This window comes from Furipterus horrens, unplaced genomic scaffold (assembly GCF_987537825.1).
Source record: "Furipterus horrens unplaced genomic scaffold, mFurHor1.1.pri manual_scaffold_1, whole genome shotgun sequence".
NCBI classification, from domain to species: Eukaryota; Metazoa; Chordata; class Mammalia; order Chiroptera; family Furipteridae; genus Furipterus; species Furipterus horrens.
The window spans coordinates 174053047-174065366 of NW_028327171.1; positions in this window are offsets into that span (position 1 = coordinate 174053047).

A 12320-nucleotide genomic window follows, 5' to 3' on the forward strand; every position below is an offset into this window, starting at 1 on the left:
GATATTGCAAGAGTGGCATAAATCCAGCTGTCTATTTCTAGCACATAAGCATATTTTATTTGTTGTTTAATTGGTTCTAGTAAAAGAATTTGCTTATGTTCTTAATGCACACAAAATACTTCATTTTCTTTTTATATTGTTAATAATGAATATTCCATCATCATCATTATTTCATATGTACACAGCACCTTTCCTTTGAGTCATTCATATAGTTTATAACCAAATCACATGACCATTTATGTAAATATTTTGTATGCCTAGTTAATAACCTTGATCATTGCCATGTGTTCTCATTTATGGAGTCACAAATAGTTTATTGGGGGGTCAGTTATAATGAAATGGATTTTATTGATTTAATTTTCTGTTTACTCAAGCTGTGAATTAAAGAGTAGAGGCAGAAGGGGCTTAATAATGGAGGAGGGAATATAATACCTCAACTTCAATTTTCTGCCAATTGTATGAGATATATCTCCTGGGGACAGGAGCAAAGGAAGAGAGCCTAGGAAACTTTTTTTGTACTTTGAGTAAATACAATTAATTAATTGTATTTAATCTTAAAGTACTCAATTATTTCAAATGATTTTTCAAGTGCTGTTTAAACAGAGGATTAGCAACATTGTATCTTATTTTTTACACTTGCAAAAATCCTTTATTGAGGTCACTGTATGTCGGATACTTTATTAGACTTTGGAACTTGCCCTTATGTCAGAACACGTGTTGCTTCAGAACTCAAAAGCTCTCACTCCATAGATGAAGTGTGATCCATAATATATCTGTAGGTTTGTATGCAGAGCATAACTTTTTTAAATTAGATGAAATAGTTAGAAATTGGGATATTGCACACAATACTCTGGATGTGAGACTTGTTTTAAAAATCAGAAGATCTGGCAATACTGGATTCAGGCTTCTTCATAGCAGTGGTTTCCTGGGTCCTAGTATACTGTCTTCTTTTAAATGGGCAAGCCTGCTTTTGTTGGCCACTTCTCCCAACACTCCTTACCTAGGTGGAAGTAGTTCATAGAACATCATGTTTCAAGCAAAGGAAGAGGACAGAGCAGGGGATTAAACTAGGGAAGGAAGCCGGGACCGAATTTTGATGAATCTTGTTGAACATCTGAAGGATTTTGGAATTTATTTTGTGGACAATGGGAAGGCTTTGACAGACTATAAGTAAGGAAGTGTTGTGATTTTATTCATGTTTTAGAAAAAACATTAGTAATAACGGGTGGGATGGATGGAGGGATTGAGACTGGATTAAAAAAGACTGTTATTATTGTTAAGGAGCCCATTGCAACAACTTATGTAGAAATGGTAGTAATTTGACTAGAAAGCCAAATAGGTAGGATTTTATATGAAACTAGTGAGCGATAGATCACAGTATAGGATGAGTGTCATCATATTTTTCTGGTGATACAAGTGGATTATGGTATCACCAACCAAGTTGGAGAGGAGGTGAAGAAAAGAAGAATCAATTTAGTTTTGACTATCTTGAGATCAAGGTTGTATGTAACATTTAGGTGGAAATACACTGTAGGCAGAGGGAGATATGACTTTGAAGTTTATTTGAGTGGAGGACATTGATACATAAGTTATCATTAATATACTATTTGAGGACAAAGGCAGGAAAAATGCCAAGACAGAATCTTGTGGAATACCAAGACAAAGTAGTGAAGTATAATATAAAGAACATTTTTTAAAAGGACAAATTGCATATATTTGTTAGAAACCAAGTACAACTAAGTGTTCATTAGATTTGGCAACTGGATAAAAACAGTTTGGTACAGTAAAAGAAATATGACTGCAGTGTGTATTAAGGAATAAAAGAAAGTTGAGAAAATGTTGTCTAGATATCCATTTCCAGTAATATGGCATGTTAGATCGATTTGAATTTCATATACAAAAACTATTTGGGAAGTTTAGATTTAAAAAATTTAATTACTATTTTATAAGTAAGTATAACTGAGCACTTAAAAATGAAAAGGTAAGCCCCAGGGCCAGCCAGGAACAAGAAGGTAACTGAAAATTAGACTGGTAAGAAGGCACAGCAGGATCTATCAGATTTGTTAATTTTGCTAACCAGGGGGCTCAGTGTTTAATGCTTCTATAGGGATAGATGCTAAGCCTTTGGGCCCAACAACCTGGTATCTGAAATTGAGAACTCCCACAGAAAGCTGAACCATTAAAGTACTAACATTCAGTAAAAGGGCCTACTAAAAAAGATGTCTACCCACCATCACTGGGAGATATTGCATCTTTATCTGAACATTTGTGGAAAAAAAATATTTCATGAGGCTTTATAACCACAAACTAATCTTTTTGTCAATTTGGAGTTCTAATTGGTACTGCCCTCATAGGTGAAGGACCCAGGTTGCAGGTGTTGACGTTAATATAAAAAGGTAGTCACAACCTGGTAAAACCTTTTGCCATTGAGCAGAATCAAACATAAAATCCTTCTGGATGATCTAAGTTCAACCCAAGACTTACAGAATGCCATCAATAAAGTTTCATTTAACATTGCTCACAATCCATATTTACAAAGTACCTGTGGAAATGATCCACCAGGAGAGGGAGTCAGAAGATTTGACAAACAACAGGAGTAAACCATTATAGCCTTCACAAAGTGGAACTATTGAATTGAGGCCATAAAAGGTGTTACTAATAACTAAAGTGTGATGAAAGAACATGATATTATCAAAATGAGAAATAATAATAAATATACAACTTATAGAAATGGAAAGTAATGTCATTAATTTAAAAGCTACTTAGTAGATGGGTTAAGCAGTAGATTAGACAGAGTTAAAGAAGATATAAAAGAATTAAAAGATGGATCTGAGGAAATTAGTAAAAATACAGCAAATGGAGATAGAAAGAAGGGAAATATGAAAAGGTGGTTAAGAACCATGTAGAATATAAATGCAAGGCCCAACATGTATCTATTTGAAGTGCTAAAAGATGAGACTAGGATGAGAGTGAATGAGACACCATTTGAAAAACTAATGGCTCTGAATTTGCCACAATTATTGAAAATGTGACTCCCAATCAATCCTTACCTAAATATATCATAATAAAATTTTAGAATAAAAAGAAAATCAGGCTGATATTCTTCTTCTCTATAACAATAACAAACCAGAATGTAACAATATATTCAAAGGGTTGGGATAAAACAATTGCAAATTTATAACTCTTTTCCAAAATTAACTATGATTCAAGACGGAGGATGAAACGACATTATCAAACAACAGAAACCAAACTTTCACAAATATTGACAGTAAAGGAAAGGAGAATCTGGGTAGGAACAAAGTGAGATACCAGGTCTGAGAATAGTTGCTCAGATTGGGGAAACTTGATAGGCGGATAGTAAACAGTAATATAAAAGGAGGGAGAGAGAAAGAGAGAGAGAGGTTGTCAAGAATGAGCAAAGGTTATGAGTCAGGGTAAAATTAAGATTGTTAGGAAGTTAGGATGGGTACATACATCAGTTTGTCAGGGAGGCAAAAGCAACTTTGAGAAACTGGGGAGTGAGGTTGGTGAGGGAAAAAGTGGAGATAAAGGTGACCAAAAACCAGTAAAATAATAGATGAGGAATGCTAAGAGCCCAACAGAAGTCTCAATTAATACATTTCTTACAGCACTGCTCCTACCATTTGTAGTTTTGAAATATGGAAGAAGTATTTCTAGAACCACAGAAGTTTGTGAATTTTAGAGTGAAAGCTAAAAGTCTGTCTTTAAAGGAGAATTTTGGGGGAGATTTTAAATTATGTTCTCCTATCCATGGGTTTGGAAATCTAAAATCAGTGATTTCAAATGAAGATGCTTTCATATTGAAGTGTTAAACAATTTATCCAGTTAAATAAAATATTATTTTCATAGCCAAAATATATTATACTATTAACTTAATTTTACTTTTTTTTTTTTTTTTTTTGCTAAGGCTTAAAGAGTGGCTTAGATGATGGACCTTGAGAAAAAGCACAGAAACAGAGAGACTCAAGTTGTTCTACGGCCAGTACAGTCCCAAAGAGCAGGATGGCATATTGGAGTGCGAAAGAAAGCTAGTCTTTAAGGAATTTTCTAGGTAAGGGCATAATAATGAGATACTTGATGTGGTGTGTTTCATAGCAATGCTACCACATATTTAGTTTTAAAATTTCTTTTCCACCTTGTTTCATTCCTATACCTTCTTGCCAATTTACATAGCTAGGGAGACTAAAGCAAATGACCTATATGCAGGCACTGGAACTGAGGCGAAGTAGAGAGAGCAGTAGTTTTATTGGGAAGCAATAATAGAATGGCCAGAGGTGATGGGGGCTTGGGCTTCCCCAGAGCATTGGTCTGGAGGAAAATATCTGATGAAGAAAGTTTTTGGGAGAAAACACACTTACTATTGACAGGGTTCACTTTGAAATGTGGCTGATTTGGATATTGGGGGAAAGGATTCTCTTTAAAAACTAGATACTTGAGATCAGAGATTTCAGAATCATTTTTCAAACTGTCTTTCCATTTTCATTAAAACTATAATTTTTTACACCCAGAAGACTTAGAATGCTTAGCATACTCTTTTCAAAAAATTTTTATTGACACCAAAGTCCCTTAGGTAATACTTAATTGTATCTTCTCAAATTCCTTTGTCACTCTTACATTAAGCTATTGAGGCTAAGAAGTATATTTTATCACCTTTTATTCCCCTTCAATATCAGTACTAATAACAGAGTTCAAATCCTGAATCAGAGTCTGCTTTTTACATTATATGTTACTTTTCAGTTAATTTGTTTTCCAAAACTCCCCAAATCTGCTTTCACCTTGTTTATGCCATGTTCTCCAGCCATCTCAACCACAGAAACTGTCACTCTCCTAAGCATCACCCCCCACCCCCATTTTTTTCCTAACACCATCTATTCACTTCCATCTTGTTCCTTTGCTTCTTTCCTGTTGTCTGAAATTCTTTTCCCTGGTTATTTGAGTCCTGCGTTCACTTACAACTCAATTCTCAGTTACCGAATAGTATATATCTACAGGCCTTAGGGAAGAAAACTATTTCAGTGCTTTATTTACATTTCCCATCATACTGGCACATATTAAGAACAAGTGTACTTAATATATTCAGTATTTGTTGAATGGGATGCATGTAATGTCCACCTATGCAATTTTAAACTCAATAAACAAAGGCTAGCATAGGAAAATACTACTATCTCATGATTAAACTCATTTGTATCTATAATCTCAGCTATAGGCATGGAAACTAATAGATCACTATCTTTTTGTTGTTGTTGTTTAATTCTAAAGTCTCATGGGCTTGACTAAAAAAGTTTAAATTACACCTGTGGATTTTAATGGACTCACCATTTGGAGTAACAGAACTGACACCATGAATTTAATTTTTGCTTTAATGAACTTCCTTGTTCCACATTATCTTTTAATAATGGTTTTAATTCATGTAGTTAAAGTAGCAATTAAATATAGAAAATTTGAATTTCATTAGGATTCCTGTGTATTTCTCTTAATAGATAATGGATGTACATTTGTTCAATATCCATCTGCCTGGTATTTCATCTTCAGCCACAGTTTAATCTTAGACTGCTTTTTTTGTCCTTACAGATTGTTTAAAGTACCACTCCCTGGTAATTTTCTACCTCCCTTTCTATCACTCTTATGTTATTCCTATTGCTACAAAATATTTCCATTTTCAAGTCTTAATTCTTTCCTCCTCCATCCAGTCCATAGTACTACTTCCCACCCCCATAGATTGCTCACTCACTGATCCTACATTCCTGTACTCTGAATCATGGAATTCAATGCTAGCTGCATAGTGTTTTACATAGTTTTTACTTTATGAATATTTCTGTTTCGTTTCTACTTTCTTATACATTGTAAGTACTTCTAAAACTTATACTTAGTTTATATCCCTCATTTTTCAAGCTAAATGAAAAAAATATGTGCAATAAAATTCTTATTGGTTGATTGATTGTTAATTGGTATATTCTTAGATAATGCAAATAAAATTTACCATTGGTCAAAACTGAAAATAAATAAGGAGGTAGTGATGCTGCTAGGAAACAAAATATTATGGCATTACTCGGTCATTATTATAATGCATCATATAAATTATAGCATTTATACTGAAGGAAAACAGTTGGTGATAATAATACTACCCAGAAAAAAAAATCATCCATGTTCATTTGTGAAAATTTCTATTATTACCAAAAAAATTTTGTTACATAGTCACTAGTATTTAATCTAACATTTGTTTATTAATGGTGAGCTTAAAAAAAAAAAAAAAAAACACCTCTATTGATGTAAGCTACAATATTGATTTCTCCAAATAGCCTAGTGGTCTATCTGAATTACTGAAAAACTCTTCTGATTTTATCCTGTTCTATTTAGAAGCCTCTTTTTAATCAATCTTCCAGATACTCAGCAGTCAAAAAGATTGTTACCAATCTCAGTTTAAAAGGATTTATGCTATTCAATGCCTAGGTGTAAAATGTCAAAGGCAAATTTGAATACGAAGTTTGATGAAAGAAATTCAATATTATTGTGCTTAAAAAGAAATTACTTGAAATACAATGAATATAAATATGACAACAGAAATCTGACTTGAAAATCAGAACATTAGCTAATTCTGTCATGACACAGTAATTGGAGGTCTACAGACACATGTTTAGGGCAGATCAATAATATTGCACAAACAGTAAATTTCACAAATAAAACAAACAATGTTTGAGAAATATAGTCAAATCAATGGTAATCCATCTTTTCATTAGAGCACTAAAAGTATAATTTCAAGAGCTGAAGAGTTAAAATTATGATAATAAATAAATGTTATAAGATGTGGCATCCAAACATCAGGAAAGAAGCAGATTTTTAAGTCATTTTTAGACACATCTGAGATGCAAGTATGAAATATTAAGCCATTAAGATAAAACTTGACTCTAATATATACCATCAATTTATATCTATGCCACTTAGAAAAACATTGACATGTAAAGAAGGTCAATGGCTTAAAAGGAATCATAACTACTAAACTGAAAATTGTCAACACAAAGCGACATGCTACTCAAATAATCTTGACCCCACTAGAAAATGTTCTGCCACTTGATTTTGACATTTGGACCATCTGTAAAATCAGAAGGTCCGAACTAGAGTTGTTTTATGGTTGCCAAGATTTTAAAAACAGATAATGTTTGTAGTAAGTTTGAACAACAGCCCTGCTTTATGACAGAGACCACTATGTGCAAGATCTGTTTTTAACTCTCACCTGGAGGAAAAAGCATACACTTGGCAGAGTGGTGGGCTATTAGGGGTCTCTATGTAATAACAAACTAGCATGGAGTGTTCTCTTAGATTCTAGTTCTTAAGTTTGAATGCTTTATGCAGCTTCCTCTCTGAGACATTTCATGAGCTTAGTGCCTGGTTATGGATCTAATCTCTGAAGTCAATTTTATAGTTAATATGTAGTTATTCTTTTTCTAATAACATAGTTGTAGAAATATTCTAGGGCTTGTATTTACATGAAATATGGTAAAGGCTACATTATACATCAAATGTTGTAGTGTGTGTCATCCTTAGGATATTATTTTACTTAACACACAAGCTAACTGATCACTGGGGACTTTGTTCCTTTTGAGTGGTTGCTGCTTGGAAAAGAGACATATGGTTGCATGCATTTAAATTCTTCATTAAAATGTTTACAGGAGGGGAAAAGTACCATACTCTAAAATGGCAAACATTATAGAGGGTTGCAGAATTCAGCTTCGAAAAGTTTTATATCATTACATTACTACTTGGAAATAAACATTATCCCTGAATGTTGTTTATGCAAACTACACGTAACTTACTTCTCTGAGTAAATATTTAGGTTGAAAATATTCACCAAACATTCAGTTTTCTAATTTACTTGGGTTACAGGGAAAGCATGTATTTAATCATATAATTATACAGAATTTTTAAGAAGAAAACATGTTTTCTTGGTAGGTTTGGTTTTTAGTTAAAATATAGATTATTTGATTTTAATTTGTGGTTAAATTTGATTATATTGGTTATCAGTAATTACTTTGATTTTGATTTAACTTTTTATTTTGATTCATGTTCCATTCACTTAGCAGTGGCAACACAGACAGTGTTTCTTCTGAAGTGGGTACATGGGTGACTGCAATATTTCTTCCACCTTCTTCTGCCTTGTCTTCCGCGCTCATACCAAAGTCAAAATAGTAAGAAAGAATAACCAAGCTAGATCAATAAGTAAGCTAATTCAATAGCTCTAGAGATACTAAAACCCCATCTAGATTAAAAAATGAATTGTTTAAGACAAGCCAGTTTACCTAGATAACAACAAGAAGTGGTGGTTGAAATACTGACTGATAAAAAAGAGGGAGGTGGTATTTTTTCCTGAGTCTCCTCCCCACCAAACCCCAGAAACCAAACAAATAAAAAAACCCAAAGTTTTAGATACAAAGTTCCAGACCCTATGCTCGATGCAAGTATTTGGACAAAGTACAGACGAGGGTGATAGGAGAAGATGAAAAGTGAGCTCTAACCTGGTTGAGTGTCTAAGGCAATGCTCACATTAGCAGTGGGGATCAATAGCAGTAAGACTCTTCTCTTCTGGAATTTATGGTCTAGTGACAGTATCAAATAGAGAAACATTTCTTGGTAGTCATGGACAGAAATCTAACCAAAAGTATGCTATTGATTGAAGTACAGTTTTTACCACTTTTGTTGCATATCCATATCCTTTAAAAATAATGGTAAGCCCATATGTTACCCTAGACATGGTTCTTCTTAGACCTCTTAGACTTAAACATCTGTCAGATTTACTTTGGTCATGCCACTAGTTCTGATTTCATAGCTTTAGAATATAGGTTATTGCCAGCTCAGCTCCTGATTTCAAAATAATCTGAATTATTAAGCGTAGCATTCAAGGCCATTTATGATCGTTGGGGAAAAAACCCAGAAGGTTTCTAATTTCAGCTCCAGTTACTCTCATTAATGTTTTTGACAATCCTGGCAAATTAAATTACTCAACTTTTGTTTTCATTTGTTTTATCATACAAGGAGGTTATACAAAGGAACATTTTTAAAAGGTAGGAAAAATGAGCAAGGAATATAAACAGGATGTTAACAAGAGAGCTCCCCTCACCCTATCTACACACACACACACACACACACACACACACACACACACATGCACTTCTGCTAAACAGCACAATTAATTTATGTTTAACCTATGAAAAGACATTGCTTTGTAATTAAAGAGATATAAATGAAAGAATTAAAATTCCATTTTCACTTTTCAAATTGGAAAATAAAAAATGCCACTCTTCACCAGAGCATGGGAAGAGCAGACATTTTCATACACAGTTAAGAGGAATGAGGTGGGAAATTTGCTTGGGCAACCACTTGGGGGGATAGTTTTTCTTCTTTTTAATTTTTAAAATTGTGTAGTAAATTTTATGTTTTTGTGAATAGAGGTCTATTAATCTTAACATGTATGTAGATTTATGAAAATAACAGCATATTCAGAGGAAAAATCAGTCTATCATCTCCAAAATTCCCTTATACTGTCACTTTACAAAGTACTCCTTCTCCCACTCATAACTCTGGGCAACTGCTGGTATGTTTTCTCTTACTATAGATCAGTGTTTAAGAATGTCAAGTATATGGTATCACACAGGCTTTGAGACAGGCTTCTTTAACTTAGCGTATAACTTGGAGATTCTACCAAGTACGTATAATGGTGCTACTTAGCAGTAATAAAGAATAAAATGTTTTAATTCTGATGAAATAAAAATTTATCAACTTTTTTTGTTATTTGTTTTCAGAAACCTTTGTGCTCTTCAAGGAAGCAACAATTCTTTTCCCATTTTGTTCTGAAAAGTTTTATAGTTCTAAGTTTACAGTTAGGTCTTTCATTCATTTTGAGTTAAGTCTTGTGACTTGTATGAAGTGTTCTTTTTCCTCCCATTTGGAAACCTAGTTTATTTAGTATTTTTTAAAGACTTTCCAATCTCCAATGAATTGCCTTGGTTTCTTTGTCAAAAAAAAAAAAAAATTGATCATACACATATGGGTCCATTTCTTGACTCTATTCAGATTTTCCAAAATTCCAAGCCGTTTTGATTATGGTAGCTTTATAAGTCTTTTGTTGTTGTTTTTAATCAGGTAGGGTAAAATCCCCCAACTTTCTTGTATTTTAAAATTGTATTGCTTACTCTAGAAGCTGTTAAAATTCAGTAATTGTATTCTTCTGTTTTAAAATTTCCATTCTGTGTTTTTAACTTTCAGCTCTATTGATGTGTAATTGTTATATTAAATTTTAAGATATTTAAAGCATACATGCACCATGGTGATTTGATATATGTATACATTGTCAAAGGATTCCCTCATAAAGCTAGTTAACATATCTATCACCTCACACATTTATTTGGTGGGGGTGTATTTCTATTCTCATAGCAAATTTCAATTATTTGAGACTGTATTATCAACTATAGTCACTATGCTTTATTTAGATCCTTAGGACTTATTAATCTTATAGCTGAAAGTTCATATCCTTTTACCAAAACTTTCTATTTCCTCAGCTCTCACCCCTGACAACCATCTTTCTACTCTCTGTTTCTTAGTTAAAGTTTAACTTGTTTCTTTTTTTGTTGTTGTTACTGTTGATCTTCTTATTGTTTGGTTCTACATAGAAGTGATACCCTGCATTATTGTCTTTCTCTCTCTGGCTTGTTTCACTTGCATAATGCTCTCAAGTTCCAACCACACTGTCACTAATGGTCATACTTCCTTTTTTGCCATGGATGAATACTATTCCAACCTTTATTCCTTTAGTGATGGACACTTGGATTGTTTCTGTATATTGGCTATTGTGAATAATGCTGCAATGAACATGCAGATGCAGATATCTCTTTGAGATGTTCTTGGTGGGCATTTATCTATCTTTCTATTGGTACTTTAAATATACCATGTCGTTATCTTCTGTCCTTCGAAGTTTCTGCTTAAAAATCTGGTAATAGTCTTATGGGGGTTCCCTTGCACATAAGAAGTTTTTCTTTTGCTGCTTTTAAGATTCTCTCCATGTTACAATTTAATTGTAATGTATCTTCATGTGGGTCTCTTTGGGTTCATCTTTTTTGGAACTCTGGGCTTCCTATGTCTGGGATTTCTGTTTCCTTCCCCAGGTTAAGGAAATTTTTAGCCATTATTTCCTTGAATAAGCTTGCTGCCCCTTTCTCTCTCTTTTTCTCCTCCTGGAATCCCTACAATGCGAATATTGACCCTCTTTTAGTATCTCATGCATCACTTAAGGTATCTTCACTCTTTTTCATTGTTTTTCTTTCTGTTCCTCTGATTGGATGAAGTCAAGTATGATCTTTTCTCCTACATCTGCTGTTGAACCACTGTACTGAAACTTTCAATTCAGTTATTGTATTCTCCAGTTCTGTGATTTTTGTTTGCTACTTTGTTATATTTCCTATCTCTTTATTGAATTTCTCACTTTGTTCATTCATGCTGACCTTGGTAAGCATGTTTATAATCATTCTTTTAAACTCCATATCAGGTAAATTACTTATCTTTATCTCATTAAAGTCTGTTTCTGGAGTTTTACTTACTTACTTATTTATTTATTTATTTATTTATTTATTTATTTATTTATTTATTTATTTATTTTGGAATATATTCCTTTGTTCCTTCATTTTCCTGGACTGACATTAGATAAAACAGCCACCTCGCTCAGTCTTGATGTAGTAATCTTGAGCAAGAAACTAACTTTATTATTCAGCTTAGTCTGAGCTCTTGGTTGTCCCTCAAACCTTTTGATTGTCCAAGCTGCCTTCTTTGTTTTAGTGACTTCCAGTAGTTGAGGGTGTGCCAAGACCTGCCGGGGTCCCAGATCAGAGGATATCACTCAGCACTTACATGCAGGCTGACTGGAAGCCAGATCCTCAGGCAGCAGTTTTTGAAGTACACGGGTATACCTCTTCCGGGAGGGTGGAGTACTGGAAGGTGGGTGTTTCTGTCTGCCCCCTCTGCACTTAGCCCTAGGGGGATAGCCAGTTAAGAAATGTTTCTTTGTTTGGTATCATCCTGTGGGAGTGATGAACTCAAGGTCTGCTGGCCATGTGAACCTGATGATAAAGCGGCGAGTGCTCTTCACAGTAGCTGCAAAAGTTGGGGCACCAGATGTGTGCACAAACTCTTTCCAGACAGATACCAGTGACTTGGAGTGGGCCAGAGGGAGAACGTGGAGGTGGTGCCTCTGGCCTCCTGGGTTTCTGGGGGGTATTTCAGTCAGCCACTAGATGTATGCTAAACGAGAAGTGTGA